At 48.9% G+C, this 17,035-nt stretch overlaps 1 protein-coding gene across 2 annotated transcripts in view; it reads left to right on the top strand.

The window, feature by feature from the left end:
* The window catches only part of NCK2 (NCK adaptor protein 2), a 155,074-nt gene that overhangs the window by 65,449 nt on the left and 72,590 nt on the right, over positions 1-17,035 (top strand). The gene's annotated exons all lie outside the window — the stretch shown is intronic.

Genomic DNA, 17,035 nt, shown 5'->3' with positions numbered 1-17,035 from the left:
GCCTTCTGCGGGTAGCGCTGGGAGTCCCAAGATAAGGAAAACTGCCTTCAGGACACCTTTAGTCTAGCAAGGCTTTTATTTCCACTCTGATGCTGAGAAGTCTACATCAAAAGATGCAAACAGATAAAAGGTTCCAAGGTGTTTACCTGTTTGTGTGGAAACCTGCTTGTGTGTGTGAAAATAAAACCATGTCTGTAATGTAGCAGGTGGATTCTGAGGCCCAGGGGCCCTGTAATAACAGGTACTGGACAGTCATATCCCTGTCTGACAGGAGCGTTTCTTAGCCCTGGCAGAGCGTTTGGGGCGTTTGACGTAGAACATAAGGAATGCGGTGGCCGGCTCTGCTGCTGGCTGGGTGTGAGCAGTGTTGTGTGAGAGGTGCAGTTCCACCTCCAGCCCAGTGCACACAGCTGTGGGCACAGCACCCAGATCACCGGCTTCCCTTCAGAACCTCGGGCTATTATTCACAAACTGTTTAAACTATTCTGGAATCTATAACTTTGGACGATTAAATCTCTTGGTATGATTTCTGTAAATTTATTTAATTTAGTATAAATTGGAATTTTCTCTCATTTGTTCTAAAACTACTACCAAAAATTTTGTAAATAGGTTTTTCTCTCCTTGACCACTTTTTTGGGAGGGGGTGATTTTTAATTTCACTTAGGTTCCCTGCTGATGTGGGCTGACCAGAACAGCACAGAATTCATACGTAGTATTCGTGAGGGTAGGACTAAGTGCCTGATGTCCGCCTCACTAACCTTTCTGATTTCTTCTGGAGAAAATGACCCATTGTTCTGTGTATTTAGGGGGTTTTTGTCCTGATTTCCAGGTCCAGGCCCTGGTGTGGAAGGGAGAGCTCAGAGCTCCTGTTGTACAGCCTGACTCAAGCCTCCTCCTTTCCCCCTGCCCTGACAGTCTAAGCTACTCTGACCCTGCCCTCCAGGACGTTGGCTCTCACCAGCTTTACTACCTCTGTCCCCCTCACACATTGATAGGGATCTCCCAGCTATCTCTGCCAGACTTTATGTGAGACTAACACCACTATGGTGGTTCATGTCCAATCCCAGGAGATTTCCATTACATTAAAAACAGCCTCCCACCTATGGGGACACAATTTTTTTAATAATCATTGCAATGGAACCTTTTATGACCTGTCATTTATAAATGCAGTCTCCTATTTTGTGGCAGTGTAAGCTAGAAATTAGTGTAAATTTTCAAACCTGATCATCAGAATTCATTAGTAATTCATAAGTAACAGACTCTGACACTACATTTATATATATATATATATGTATTTGTGTGTATATATATGTGGGTGTGTATATATATATATATATGTCTGTTGATTTCAGAGAGAGGAAGGGAGAGTGAAAAGAGGGAGAGAGAGAAACATCAATGATGAGAGTCATGGATCGGCTGCCTCCTGCACGCCCCCGACTGGGGATCGAGCCTGCAACCTGGGCATGTGCCCTGACCGGGAATCGAACCTGGATCTCCTGGATCATAGGTCGATGCTCAACAGCTGAACCGCACCAGCTGGGCTGACACTACTTCTTTAGGAAGTTCTTTATCATCAGTGACTTTAACAAACTTTAAGCTATTTCCGGGATCCTCCTTCAGAAAGGAGTGAGGCAGGGGAAGTAACAGACTCACCCAAGGCAGCATATTCTGCATGGACACCCAGCCAGAGTCCATTACTGTCCTGCAAACAAGAGGTGGCCTGGGTACGATTAGGTGGAGAGCTGTACATAGATAATCATGAAAATATACTTACAAAAATATTTATTTATATCTGTATAATTTTAGAGAATTATTATTTTACAGGTTCACGAGACCTGCACCAAAACCCCGATTTACTTGTTAAAAATTACTTTTGAGGTTTAGAAAAATGTTCGGTGGGAAATCACAAGATATATCCATTCATATAATAAATATTTATTGTGAGCACCAACTGGAATTTGGACTCTTTTTCTTGGAGTGACTATTTTAGCACTGTCTTGTAGCAGCTGCAAAAATAGATACAGTACAGTTTTAGACACTGTTTGCCAGGGCCTCGTGGGGTGGGCCAGGGCCCTGGCAGCTCTGGTCTCGTGGGAGCCACTGTAGGTGATGTTCTTAAGTGAGTCTCTGGTGCCCGAGACGGGTGGACTGACCCTCAGAGCAGAGTCTGGGAAAGCCAGAAGATGCTGTGTTGTAAGAGAATGTTAAAGAGCGAGGGGATGGTGGGCAGGCAGGCTGGTAGGTCAGCTGGGTAACAGAGAGTCCCAAGTCCCAGCAGTGGGTCAGAGACCAGGCATGTGCTGTTTGGTCGGTGATCTTTGAAGAGCCAGCAGGAAAAGTGACAGCCAGGTCAGTTTTATCACTTGCCATGTCTTGGAAAGAATGAGAGCAACGCTAGCCGGGTAAAGTGTTAATAGGATGTCAGTCCAGACGCATTTCCCAGGTACTCTGGGTGTGTGCTGTCCCAGCTGGGCCTGCACCTGGGGCTGGGCTGAGGGAAGCAGTGTGTGCGTGTGTGTGTGTGTGTGTGTCAGGGGGAGTCCAAGTTGCATCTCAGAGGTGCCCGCGTGGGGTCCCCGAGCCCCTGTTCTCCTGACCTGCATTCTCATGTCCTCCAGGAGCCTCCCCCCTTTGAGGTTAGGGAGCCAAGTCACCTGAGCCCTGGCCCTGACCCTGACCCACTACCTAGGTGTGTGCCCTGACTGGGAGGCGAATTCTCAACATTTCATTGTACTGAACGGATCTCCAACCAACTGAGCCATGCTGGCCAGGGCCTATTTTTAATTTTTAAAGGAACCTCATACCGTTTTCCATAGTGTCTACACCAGTTTACATTCTCACCAACACTTAACTTTTCTCTTTTTGAGGACAGCCGTCCTAACAGGTATGAGGTGGCATCTCCTGGTGGCTTTGAGTTACATTTCCCTGGTCATTTGTGACGCTGAGCATCTTTCCACATACCTTTTGGCCATTTGTATGTCTTTTTTAGAAAAATGTCTGTTCACCCGGCCGGGCGTGGCTCAGCGGTTAAGCGTCGACCTGGGATCCAGGCGATCAGGGTTCGATTCCCGGTCAGGGCACATGCCCGGGTTGCGGGCTGCAGCCAATCAATGACTCTCTCATCATTGATGTTTCTATCTCTCTCTCTCCCTCTCCTCTCCCCTCTCTGAAATCAATAAAGATATATTTTTAAAAACAAAAAGAAAAAAGAAAAATGTCTGTTCAGATCTCTGGATTGTTTGTATTTTTGCTGAGTTGTAGAAGTTCTTTCTATATTTTGGATATTAACCCCTCATCAGATACATGACTTGCATGTATTTTCTCCCATTCCGTAGGTTGCCTTTCCATTCTGTTGGTAGTTTTTTTTGCTGTGCAGAAGCTTTTTTGGTCTGACGTGGTCCCACTTGTTTATTTTTGCTTTTGCTTTTGGAGTCATATCCAAACACCACCAGCAAGACCAATGTCAAGGAGCTTACTGTCTGTTTTCTTCTAGAAGTTTTATGGCTTTGGGTCTTACGTTCTAGTCTTTAATCCATTTCGAGTTATTTTACTCCCCAGAGCACCTTTGTACAGAGCGAAGCATCACGAAATTGCAGGTGCACATTTCTTTATGTTGTCAATGAGCTCAGCATTTCTGATAGCTGAGGCGGTAATCAGAGTTTAGCCAAGCATGCTTTTGTCCCTTTGCCAGCATGCCAACGTGCCCTAGCAGCGGGGCTTCCTGGAAAGCTGCAGAAACAAATTAGAACAGAAAAAGCAAATTCCTGACCACCCGTCCGTCCACATATACATCTGTTCCCCTGCCAGATTGTAGAAGCTAAATTCATCACATCTCAGTCACTTCTCCACTAGTCTGAATTGTACCTTAAGGTTTACAAAGGGATTTTCATAAATTCTCTTTAAAACCCGGTGATGCAGACCCCCCAGTCTTTCCATAAAATGGAGGAAATGAGCCAGGAGAGGTTACTTTACGTGCCACAATGGGTGCGACACTGGGCAGCAACCATGACTCAGCCACACGCTGGCTGCAGGTGCGCTGACCTAGGTGCCCTGTGTGACGTTAGGAGCCCCTGGAGCAGGCGTGTAGGTGATGTAATGGGACACGACAGTGCTGAGAACGGGCCCCCAGAGCTTCCACTGAGGGCAGTGCTGCAGCTCCCAAACTTAGGACAGGTAAAGTGTTTTTTCTTGACCTCCCTCCTCCAGAAAAGCAAAAAGTATGTTTCGGGGGGGGGGGGGGGGGGGGGGGGGGGGGGGTGTGTGTGTGTGTGTGTGTGTGTGTGTGTGTGTGTGTGTGTGTGTGTGTGTGTGTGTGTGTGTGTGTGTGTGTGTGTGTGTGTGTGTGTGTGTGTGTGTGTGTGTGTGTGTGTGTGTGTGTGTGTGTGTGTGTGTGTGTGTGTGTGTGTTTTTTTTTTTTGCAGGGTAGGCGATGTGGGCTTAGCAGGGCAGGTCAGTCTTCCCGAGGTGATGGGCATGTTCATTACCTTGTTTGTGGTGATGGTATCAAGGTGTATGCACAGGTCCAAACTGAAATTGTCCACACTAAATATGTGTAAGTTTGTGCACATGAAGTAAACCTCAGCGTTGACCAGGGGAAGGTGTGTGGCAGTGTGAGATATCCTTACGGCCCTGCGGCCAGTGCGTGTGGGTGGAAGGTGTCTGTGGAAGCTCCATGCTGGTTTCCGCCCCAGCTGTGTCTGGCGGGGCTGGAGCACTGCGGGGAGGGTGGTGTGGTCCCCAGACCTCTCGCCTCCACCTTCTCCTGTCACTGGTGTGCCTCAGTGTGGAGAGCGAAAACCACCCTGCATTTTAGGTTTCTGCCTATCAGAATCGATTTTCCTGTCGACTTTTAGGATACCATTGTACATGTTTTCTTTGAAAGCAGTACTGACTCCAAGATGTTAAGTGGTTATGAAAACAATATGAATAAATCAGACCATAAGAGATCACAGATTAAGGGGAGTGGTTTTTGATAGTGTTAACAAGCAGGAGATTAACAAAAGCAAGCTTTGAAAGGAAACTAGTCCCCTCCGTGCTTGCTGAGGGGGAGGAAGCCTTGTCTGTCTGCCAGGCCCCTGGTGGGGCCCACCAGGCATCTTGCTGTGAAAAGACATTGGCCTCCTCGGCCTCTCAGAGTCAAACTTGGCAAGTGAACTGGTTGGATTTCAGCGTGACCACTCTGGAAGAAGTAAGGGGGACCCTAATTGTTTAATCCAGTGTGGTGGTTCCCTGACCGCCTCAACTCTCCAGCCTCCGGTGTGGAGGCCTCCTCAGGCCACTGTGGGCCTGCTGCGGTCAGCAGCAGGGCAGAGCTGACGCCAGGCCAGCCCGCCCACTGCGGGAAGCAGATGCTTTGCCTGTTCTCAATCAAGGATGCTGCTTTCTGCTCTCCCTCCACCCCCAGCCCTCATGGGGAATGAGTGGGAAATGCATCAGACCTGAAGACCCCCCCACCCCCGAAAAATTAAGAGGGACATTCCATGCTAAGCTCAGAAGCACCAGGGAAAGCTGTTGATCCCCGAGCCTGAGACAGGATCGCCTTCCCCGGGTCTGGTGGAGGCCTCTTTTGTGGGAGAAGCTAAGTGACCACGTCTGACCGCCCGGAAGATCATGTTCAGGACTGTTTTGTAAAACATTGGTCATATTTTCCTGGTGGTTAGATCCCAAGCCTCTTCAGCATGTGCCTGGACCAGAGGTCTCTGGAGAAAGTGTCGTGTGTGCATGTGTGTGTGTGCATGAGTGTGTATGTGCACACGTATGCACAGTGGAGGCACTGACGACTGTTCAGTTGTGCTTTCCATGGCTGTGTGTTAACCTCTTTGCCCTGGTTTCTGTGACAGTGGTGGGAGGGACCAGTGAGGGCTGGGTCTGTGATCTTGGGATTCTAGGAACATGACTGCTTGAGTAGCTTGGTGCCTCAACCCTGCAGCTACACCCCCAGAATTCTGTGGGAACCTCCTTCTCCCCCAATTGCAGTAACCACCAGACTCATCTACCCCCTTAGTCTCAACTCCAGGAAAGGGGACCAGGGATTTCCCAGAGCAACAAGCTGCCGATGCTTCTACATTTTGTCGGCTGAATGGGGCCAGGCATAGAAAGGGCTGGAAACGTGATTATGCCTTGGGGATGGAATGGGGAGGACACACCAGGGCCCCCGCCTCACTTCTCATTTCCCAGAGGCAAGCACGCAGGCCTCAGGGAGCTCTGCAAGTCGGTGCCCGCCGGCTGCATACAGGAGCTACCAACCTGGGCTGGGCGGGTGGGCCTGACAGCCAGTGCCGAAAGCTCCCTGGAGGCACAGATGGGCTGACGCAGGTGAGAACCATGGGTGTAAGTGTCTCCATCAACACTGGTCCCAAATCTGGTTCCTCCTCGTAACTGTGCAGGGACCACAGGCCCAGGTCCCAGCCCCCAGCCCCAGCGATTAGGTTTGGGGAGGCCAGGGCACCTGTGCTTGTTTTTTTTTTGTTGTTGTTTTTTAATATGCCTTTATTGATTTCAGAGAGAGGAAAGGAGAGGGGGGGAGAGAGAGAAACATCAATGATGAGAGAGTCATTGATCGGCTGCCTCCTCCATGCCCCCCACTGAGGATTGAGCCCGCCACCTGGGCGTGTGCCCTGACCAGGAATCGAACCGAGATCTGGATCCTAGGTTGATGCTCAACCACTGAGCCACACCGGCCAGGCCATGCTTATTTTGAAAGCTTCTCCAGTCCTCTGATCAGCCAGTTTGGAAACTGGTAACGTGGAGCCTGGAGATGATGTCCCCTCCAAGCTGGGGAGAGAGGGGCTAGTCTGGGATGAGAGCATCAGTGAGGTAAGAAGGGAGGGGAAGGTGACTGTCATGCAGTGTGCCTATCTCCCAGCTGTGCCTCTCCCAGCTGTGCCACATTTGCCCCTCCGCGCAGGGCCACTTTGACATGAATGGACGTTTTTCTTGAGGAATCACTGGGAGCTCAGGCCCCACTCCTGACCCACTTGGAGTGGGCTGAGGGGCCTGGACGTCCGTGTGCTTCATCCATCCGCCATTCTCCATGTGAGAATTTTCATACGTTCACACTTTAGAGAATTCTTGAGACTTTTGTAGTGTTTATTGGCAGTTCTGATTTTTTTTTCTTTAAGGTGAGTTGGCCCTCAAGGGAAACTGATCCTAGGCACGGAAATGCAGCGAAGTATCGGGAGGAAACAGAAACGAGAGCACTGGTGCTTTCTCTGCCGGCCTCCCCTTCTCTGCTCTGGAGAGCAGCTCCGGGATGGCGGGTTCCTAGAAAACGTGGCTCAGAGTCAGCAGAGAAATCATGTAGCGGAGTCTATGTTATTTTGTGTGAAGGGGAAATAATTTCCCTCCCTGTAGGGATTTTTTACAGAACCATTGCTTTTGTCCAGTGGAGCCAATATCTGGGTCTCCTGCAAAGCAGAAAAGGACTGTGAAATAGTTGTAATTTTGCAAAAAGCCACACACATGAAGTCAATCCTGCTCTGTCAATTATGTCACTCCCCAAAGACATTTGGGAGGGTTTCCCTTTCAGAGCCAGGCTCTCACCCTCAGGTGGAGTCCCTTGTGTCTTAGGTCCCGATGGTCAGGATTAGAGCCCCTGGCACTGCAGGTACCCCCGGACCTTCTGATTAAGGAATTGATTTCATTACATCCTTAAGGACCAAAGCTGGGTGCTAGGGCGCTCTGTGACCCTTGGAGGCCAACCCCACAGGGCCTGGTTCTGTCCCCTTGGGTGTGTTGCTTGCACTGTGAATGACGTTTATGGGAGGCCTGTCATTCTTACTATTTTCGGAATAAAGACTTCTGTATAGAATACCTGATCACTCAGGTTTTTTAATACAAAAATGTAATTAATAGAGCACAAATTTCTTATTCCCAAGTTAAAGCCAGATTCCAAATGGATTCTGGTGAAGGGCTCTGCCTTCTTTGTATCACCTAGGCCCCCTGATGGGCCCCTGCAGACTTGTCCCCTCAGTGCTTCTCCGTTCCAACACTCAGACCTGCCAAGCAGGTGTCCTTTCCTCGAGGAGCTTCTCCGTGTCTCCGTCATATCCTGGCACACTCTAGACACATGTTACACGCACACATGCACACACACACACACGTATATATAGTATATTGGCAATAAAAGGATGGGAACATACATCAATGCAAACATTGATCATAACAAAAGAATCGGGTGTGGCTGTATTAATATCAGATAAAGTGTAGTTCAGAGCGGGAACATTAGCAGGTGCAGAGGGTGCCGTCCAGATACTGCGTTAAGTGTGGTCGTCCTGTGTCCTTGGGCTGTGACTGAGGCCTTCCTGTCTTTGATGACCTTGACAGTCTAGAGGGGACTTGTCAGGTGTCCCCAGTTGGGATTTATCTGGTGTCTTTCTCCTCATTAGACTAGAGCAGCGATTTTCCGCCTTTTTCATCTCATGGCACATAAACTAATTACTGAAAATCTGCAGCATACCAAAAACTATGTTATATTTTTTGCTGATCTGACCAGAAAAAAGTATAATTTTTATCCATTCACACGGGGTGGCTATTGTTATGTTGGCTGTTGTCATTTTTTATTTGACAATCTGAGGGAAAAGAGGTCAGTGCTTCCGACTAAGTAGTCAGATACTGCATGTTTTAAAAACTCTTGCAGCACCCCGGTTGAAAATCCCTGGATTAGGGTTTTGTGTTTTGTGGGGAAGACCACAGAGGTAAAGGGACATTCTCATTGCATCGTATCAGGGGTACGCATCGGCCATCTGACTTACCATTGTGTCGTTGACCTTGAGCACCTGGCTGAGGTCCAGGTTCCTCCACGCTGAAGTTAACTCTCCTTTCCACACTGTCCTCTTTAGAAGGAATTCTAGTCTCTTGGGTGGGGAGCTAAGCTCCACCTCCTTGAGGGGGAGTAGCTGCATAACTTATTTAAAATTCTTCCAGGGAAATCTGTCTCTTCTCCCCCCTCCCCATTTATTTACTCAATTATTAATTTCCTTCCTTTTTAAAATTAGTGTTACCACATTCATGCATGAGTCTAAACAAGATTGTTTGATTGCTTGTTAGGGCTTTTGAAATGGAGTCATGTGGGATGGAGTCCTTTGCCGTTTTTCTGCTCAATGTGGTTTCTAGAGCCATCTGTCATTTGGGAGGCTGTCTTCACTTTCAGTGCTGTGCAGTGTTGGGTTGTGTGACTGCAGGCCCACTCGTGCCTCCTCCTGCTGACTGGGTACTTGTTTCCCTTCCATAGCTGTCATAACAGCACTGTCTGAGCACTGGGCAGGTCCCCTGACTCGGGTGCCAGCTCTCCCCTGCCAGGAACCAGGGGGAGTGAGTTGCTACCTTGCACAGCGTGTCAGTGGCCACCTTCGCAGCATAGCTCCAGACTGTCTTCCATTTTCCTCTCTGCAGCAGGGCTTGCAGAATCCCTGTGCTCCGCGGCCTTCCTGGCACTTCTCTCAGCACTGTCTTTGATGACCTTGACGGTCTGGAGGGGACTTGTCAGGTGTCCCCAGTTGGGATTTACCAGGTAAATCCTGGCCCTTTTTTTCACCTTCCGTCCAGCATGAAAGGGCATCTCCCTGAGATCTCACGGTGAATGCGGCTGAGCCTGTCTGTTTCTTCACCATTTATGCTGCCCCTCTGTGCAGTGACTCTGTCTTTTGCCTGGTTTCCAGTCGAGTTGTGGGTCTCTTTCCTGCATTGTAAGAGTTTTTACATATTCTAGATACCAGCTGTTTATCGTTACATGCGCTGCTTACAGCGGGGTCTTTGCTAGTATATTTCATCATGTTTTGTTCTATGAAAATCAATAACTCCTGCTTGAGAATCCAGACTTTCTTTTAACTAGACCAGTCCCTCATGGTGTGGACAGTGGGTACCACTGTGTAAACCCGAATGCTTTCAGGGTTGAGGGAACCTTGTGTTCCTGTAGCTCTGCTGAGAGGGCCTGTCCGTTTTGTGTTGTTTAGTGCTCAGAAGCCCTTTTCCTTTAAATTTGGGGGTGACTGGGATAAACACAAAGTTCTTAAATGCTGGGATTTTATTGACAGTCCTTAAGTTATTTTTGCCAGGTGTATAGTCTAGTCTTAGACTGTGCTGCTCAGTACTTTAATGAGCTTTGCTAAACTTATCTTTCATTATCTATTGCTGCAGTAGGCGTTTGCTAGAAGGAGCTGGAAGATTCACTCTTCATTATCGATCTGCATTTCATGAATATTTATGTATATTCCATGTACTTTCACCCTTTTACTCCGAGTAGCTCAACAGTATAAAATTTAAATTTTTAATTGGAACTCCATGGCTTCCATCACGAGTAAAGAGCCTTAGTATGTAGCGTAGCAATGACTGGAGCACAGGCGAGGTTGTTAGACCAAGCCTCTGACATTTGAATCCAACTGCACATGAGGACTTCAGTGCAGGACGTCGGGCACCATGCGTGTGCGGTGGAGCATCCATGGGCCTTGGTAGCTGCGGTGGAGCATCCGTGGGCCTTGGTAACTGTGGTGGAGCGTCCATGGGTCTTGGTAGCTGCAGTGGAGCATCCGTGGGCCTTGGTAGCTGCTGCGGAGCATCCGTGGGCCTTGGTAGCTGTGGTGGAGCGTCCGTGGGCCTTGGTAGCTGCCGTGGAGCGTCCATGGGCCTTGGTAACTGTGGTGGAGCGTCCATGGGTCTTGGTAGCTGCAGTGGAGCATCCGTGGGCCTTGGTAGCTGCGGTGGAGCATCTGTGGGCCTTGGTAGCTGCGGTGGAGCATCCATGGGCCTTGGTAGCTGCTGCGGAGCATCTGTGGGCCTTGGTAGCTGCGGTGGAGCGTCCGTGGGCTTCAGCAGCTGCAGCGGAGCATCTGTGGCCACTCGTCCATTCACTCCTGCACTTACTTGCTGCACACCTCACAGGCTTGGTCCCTTCCAAGTGCTCTGTTCATGAGGAGACAGAGTCCTTGTCCTCAAAGAATTACACTGAGTGAGGGGAATGGACAAGCAGTCAATAAAAATAGTGTGAAATACTGGTCAGTGTCGTGGGGGAAAAACAGAGTGGCGTGGAGCGGGGCAGCAGCCACGGTAGACCTGGAGGGCAGGGGTGCTGGGCAGAGTCGGATGTAGTCAGGGGTCGGGTTCCAGAGGAAGGAAGAGCAAGAGAGGTGACGTCTGAACAGAGGCCTGAACAAAGTAAGGGAGCAAGGAGCCTGCAGGTGTCTGGGGAGAGCATTCGGGCAGCTCGTGTGAGTGCAGGGCCCAGGGCAGAGCTCCCCTGCTTGCCCTGAGTAAAGCAAGGCAAGGGGGGGGGGGCGGGGGCAGGGGAGTGGAGTTTGGAGAAGGAGCCCAGGGCCAAGTTATTTTCAGCTTTGGATTTTATTCCAGGGTGATGGGAAGCTACAGTGAGGTTTGAGCAGCAGGGACACTGATCACTGTCAGTTTACAGTTGTCACGGGCTGCTCTTAGGGAAACAGACTGGAGCAGCGTGGAGGGGTGGAAACAGACCAGGAGGAGGGAGGTGCGTGGCCCAGGCAGGAGGGGCTGCCGCCTGGGAGCAGGGCGGTGGAGGCGGGAGGACTGGTCAGATTCCAAGCATATTTAAAGGCGAGCCTCTGGGTGTTGCTGATGAGGTAGATGGGGAGTGAGAGTCTAAGATTTTGGGCCTGGTGAACAGCTGGGTGAATGGCTGTCTTCTGTGTCCTGTGCTCACAAGGGAAACTATGGGAGACGGGAGGCTTTTGGTGGTGTGTTTATTTGATTTTCTTTCTTTTGTTTTTCGTGGAGAGAATGAAGAATCCTGTGTGGACAGGTTAAGCCTGAGGTGCACATTGGACGTCCAGGAGGAGGTGTTGAGTGGGCAGTTGGGAGGGGAGGGCTGGCGTTCAGGGGGAGAGCAGGAGCAGAGATCTGCCTTTGGGAGCAGCCTGCAGCGAGATGGTGCTCCGAGCTGGGAGGACAGAGACCATCCGGGAGCGAGGGATGGCGTGGGGCCCAGACCGCCCGGCTGCACCTGCACCTGCAGGGCAGAAACACGAGCAGTCGGGAGGAAGGGATGAGCAGGGCCATGTGACCGCGGAGCCGGGAAGGGGGGGTTTAGGGAAGGGCTGATGGTCAGTGTCAGCCTGCAGGTAAGATGGTCTGGGAAAGAGAAAGACTCACGACACTGCAGAGCGGTGATAACTCTAGGAGCAGATTCCCTCAGGAGGCAGGGGGTTGGCACTCACGCACAGAGGACAGGCCTTGGGGGGACACCCAGGGGCTTGCCCAGGAACAGAGGGACAGCGCAGCGTTCCCAGGTGTGGGTAGACGTTTCCTTCTGCCTGCTTGTGGTTTTCACCAGCGGAGGCTGCGGAAACGGGGAGAAGGGTCTGAGGTAGCCCCTCGCAGCGGGAGAGATGGGCATGGAATGGGGTGCTGGGCAGCACCAGCAGCTGGCCCGAGCCAGCGATCAGAAGTCTCAGCCGGGCCGGCCAGCAGGTGGCAAGGGCTTCGTTGCAAATTCGGCTGCCCGGGGCAGGTGCGGGTAGGTGTAAATGCCCCTTGGAATGTTGGCCGCATCAGGCTCCTGGTGCGTGGAACTGAGATCTCTGTAAGCGCTCTCGACGTGTGTCCTGTAGCTTTGGCTCACTTAAGTCAAGGGTAAAAATTGTCAGGCTTGGAGTCACATGAAGTGCATACAGCAAAGACTGCAGGTGGGCTCAGGGGGTCTGGCACAGGTTAGTAGGAGGTGGGGATGGGACCGAGCCTTGAGGAATAGGCTGAGAGAGAAGTGGGTGGCGGGAGAAGGTGGCCGTGGCTGTGGAGGGGATGGGATGTCAGCAGGGCGGACACTGGGGGAGTATGTTAGGTAACTAGTGCAGGGTATTACTTAAGGGCACTGCTTGGCAGGAGGGAAGGCTGTCGAAATCCAGTACCACCGTGCTCACAGAAGAGCCTCTTTCTCTCACAGCACCGGGACCCAGGCGCTGGACTAGAGTAGACGGAACCCTCAAGTGTAAAATGTGCCTGAAGTGGGGCGTAGACACTGCCGGTTACTGTGAAATCAGCATATTGATTCTGAGACTGGGCAGAAGAGGTACAAGGTGAGCCTGGAGAATCTTGTGGTGCCAGAGATAAGAATGTGCTTGAAACACACACACACACTCACACTCCAACATACACACACACTCTCACATACACTCACATATACTCACACTCAGACACACCCCAACATACACACAGAGACATTCTCACATACTCACACTCACATATACTCACACTCAGACACATACACTCACACATACACACATTCACACTCGCACCCTCACACACTCACATACACTCAGACACACACACTCATACACACTGACAGTGATGGTGGTAAGTCAAAGGGGCACAGGACTCAATAGCCATTGTTAGAACAATTTGAGCAACAGGATAAATAAGTGTTGGGCTGTAGCCCAAAGTATAAAATGAATATCTTTAAGTTCATACTGATATAAAGAAGTGATTGAATACATTTAAAAGTGGAGGAGAGAGAAATCTGTGCAGAATTCTGGAACATTTCTGCAGGTGGTCTCCCTCGAGGAGGTGGAGCACAACTCCCTCCCTTAAGTGCGCACTGCGCTTGGGGACCCCCCTCCCCACACAGCATTGTGGGAACAGAGAAAAAGAATGACTTCGCGGTGGGAAACCCAGCAGACACCCCCTCGGCCTGGTGATTGGGGGACGCACAGTGATGTCATGCTCCCCGTCTGTGCCCTTGCTGGGATTTGGTGACAGTGGCACTTTGTCTCTATGCTCTCCTCCCCCCGAACCCAGAACCTCAGTTTTAGAAGGGGAATCATCAGACAGATCCCAACTACAGAGCCATCTACAGAGTACCTGATAGTAGTCCTCGAAACTGCAAAGGTCATTGAAACTAGGAACATATGAGAAACTGTCACAGCCAAGAGGAGCCATAGAGACAAGGTCACTAATGTCCTGCAGTGTCCTGCATGGGATCTGGGATTAAAACTGGGTTGGGGGGCATTAGGTGAAAAGCTAAGGACATCTGGGCAAAATATGGACTCTGGTTAGTAATGTGTCACTGCTAGCTCATTAATTGAAACAGGTACCATACTGATGATGTAAGATGTTAATAATAGGGGAACTAAAACAGTTCTAAGAAATAAAATTTATTATTAAAAACAGTACATATGCTAGAAATCCTTTTTTAATTCTCACCTGAGGATATTTTTCCCATTGCTTTTCAGGAGAGTGAAAGGGAAGGGGGGGGGGGGGGAGCATCGATTGGTTGTCTCCTGCACATGCCCTGACCAGGGCCGGCCTGCAACTGAGGTACATGTTCTTGGCCGGAATTGAACCCGGGACCCTTCAGTCTGGGGGCCGACATTCTAACCACTGAGCCAAACTGGCTAGGGCTTGAAATCTTTATTTCCTCATTGTGTTTTCTTAAAAGAATTGTTAACTTGGAATCAACATTAGCATTTATTTTTCCAAAAACCTTTGTAGAGGTGCCTGTGTAGAGATTAAACCCAGAGCAGCCCTGTGCCCTCTTGTGTGCTCGGTCCTTGCCCGCCCTGGGCCAGGCTCCTGGCTGAACAGGACGGGCGAGGATTCCCATCCCCAGGCCAAGGTGCAGAGAGCTTTCTGTAGGTTCCATTTCCATTAACTAGGAAAGTCTAAAACATAGATCCTTGGAATGTGCACATAAGTCATATAGACCTGAATAACTAAAATGACCTTGGTAGTCTAATCATATTTGAAAATTGTGAGACCCAGACAGTGCAGGATGTGCTTTCTGGTCACTGTGCTTCTCATTTCAACCTTGTACGTTTCAGAATTAGGTAGAGAATCTGAATAATCGGTGGTAAGGACAAAGGTCAGGTTTGATCAGTGTAGCTGAATTCATCAGTAAGAATTGAGGAAGCTCGTGGCATTTATATTTTTGTATGTTTATGAAATAGATGTTTGAGTTATAAAAGTTATAACTACTTTTCTGGTTGTGGAAACAAATATGCTTAATAAACTGTTAGAAATAGTGGCCGCTGGCTGGCTGGCTGCTTTGTGAGCAGTAGGGATGCATTATCGGAAAATTCTTCACTCTCCCGGCGTTTTAAAGGGGGGTCACATTTCACCAAAGAGATACTGTTCATTTCATAGATGGGTATTTTTCCTTTCCTTTTTCTTAAGTTCAGCTTGATGGGGGTAGACTTGATAGCTAAGATTGTAAGGTGTTTGAAGGGTACATGGTGGTGATTGATAAATGTGTGCATTGTGAAAGGATTTCCCCTCTAACACAACCATCACCTCACTTATTTATCTCTTTTCTTGGTGAGAACATGTAAGTCTACTCTTAGCCAGTTTCAGTTGTAGAATACGGTGTTATCAACTGTATAGTCACCATATTCTACCCGGGATCCTCAGGTCTTAGAGCTAAACTGATCCCTCTACCAGCCACTCCCTATTTCCCCCACCCCGACAGCCCCTGGCGACCACTCTCTACTCTGTTTCTACGAATTTGACTTTTGGAGATGTCTTTCCATTGCTGGTACTTGTCTCGTCAATTCATCATTGTGGTGTTTCAGATTAGCCTAAGACAGTATCGATTCCAACTCCAGTGTAGTTATTTGAATTTTATTTATTTTGCCATTAATACTATGTAATAAAATTGGCTTATTGAACTGATAGTAATTCTCCAAAATGATGGCCCTCAGGCATCCCTTACCTGCCACAGCCTCCTTCCCAATGTGATGAATGTCTAAGGCGCCCGTGAGGAAACTGAGGATGGTTAGCAATGTGGATACTCCCATGGCTTACGTGGTAAATGAAGTGTAAAAAATAGCACTTCCCAGATTTTAACTGAAGCAACAGAGTTCCCAGCTTTATTTCTCTGTAACATGCCCTAGGCATGCATGAGTTGTACTGACCTGTTGTCTCGTCTTAGGGACGCTGGTTGTGTCCAGGCACTTAGTACCACTGAGTAAAGTGAGTTGCACTGACCTGTAGTCTAGTCTTCAGAACACTGGTTGGGTCCGGGACTTAGTACCGCTGAGTAAAGTGAGTTGCATTGACCTGTAGTCTAGTCTTCGGACCACTGGTTGGGTCCAGGACTTAGTACCGCTGAGTAAAGTGAGTTGCTTGGTGTTTAACTCTTGGGAACTGGTTGATAAACTCACATTTTAAGGTCTTTTTCTTAATGTGTTTCAATTAGGAGTGGGTGCTTGATTTGGGCAGTAAGGATGAAGGAAATAATAGGTATCCACTTAAAAACTAAAGGATTGCAAAGGGGGTAGAGCAGAAAACCTTAGATTTATTATAAAGTATAAAATTTTATACTTGAGAATTGCCACCTGCTAACAAATCCTGTTCAAGGTCGAGTGAAAAGAAGGTTCATTTAAGAAATTATATGGACCTCACGCCCAGTGGGGTGGCTGCTGTCAAAGAAACAACAACAAAATAATACACTGGTGAGGCTGTGGGGAAATTGGATCCCTGTGCCTTGCTTGTGGGAACGGAAAAGATGCAGTTGTTATGGAAAATAGTTTGGTAGTTCCTCAAAAAATTATAAATAGAACTGTCATGTGCTCCAGCAACTCCACTTCTGGGTATATACCCCAAAAAACTGAAAGCAGGGTCCTGAAGAGCTATTTGCACACCATGTTCATAACAGCACTATTCACAGTAGCCAAAGGGTGAAGCAACCAGGTGTCCATGGATGGGTAAAGTGGATGCACAAAACGGGGGCCATACACACAGTGGGATGTTTTTGAAAAGGAAGCGTGGAGAACCTTGAGAACATTATGCTCAGCGAAGTAAGCCAGTCACAGCAGGACAAATGCTGGGTGATTCCAATTATGTGAGGTCCCTAGAATAGTCACATTTACAGAGACAGAAAGTGGGATGGTGGTTGCCAGGGGGAAGGCAATGGGGAGTTAGTGTGAATGGGTACAGAGTTCCAGTTGGAAGATGGAAATTTTCTGGAAATGGATGGTGGTGATGGTTTCCACAGTGTAAATGTGCTTAATGCCACTGAATGTCGACTTAAAATTTTCCATTCTAACCAATTTTAAGTGTAAAATACTTCCTGAAATCA

Source organism: Miniopterus natalensis, chromosome 13 (assembly GCF_054644295.1).
Source record: "Miniopterus natalensis isolate mMinNat1 chromosome 13, mMinNat1.hap1, whole genome shotgun sequence".
Taxonomy (NCBI): domain Eukaryota; kingdom Metazoa; phylum Chordata; class Mammalia; order Chiroptera; family Miniopteridae; genus Miniopterus; species Miniopterus natalensis.
Note: the sequence above shows the minus strand (reverse complement) of the source record. Positions and strands in the feature narration are given on the sequence as shown.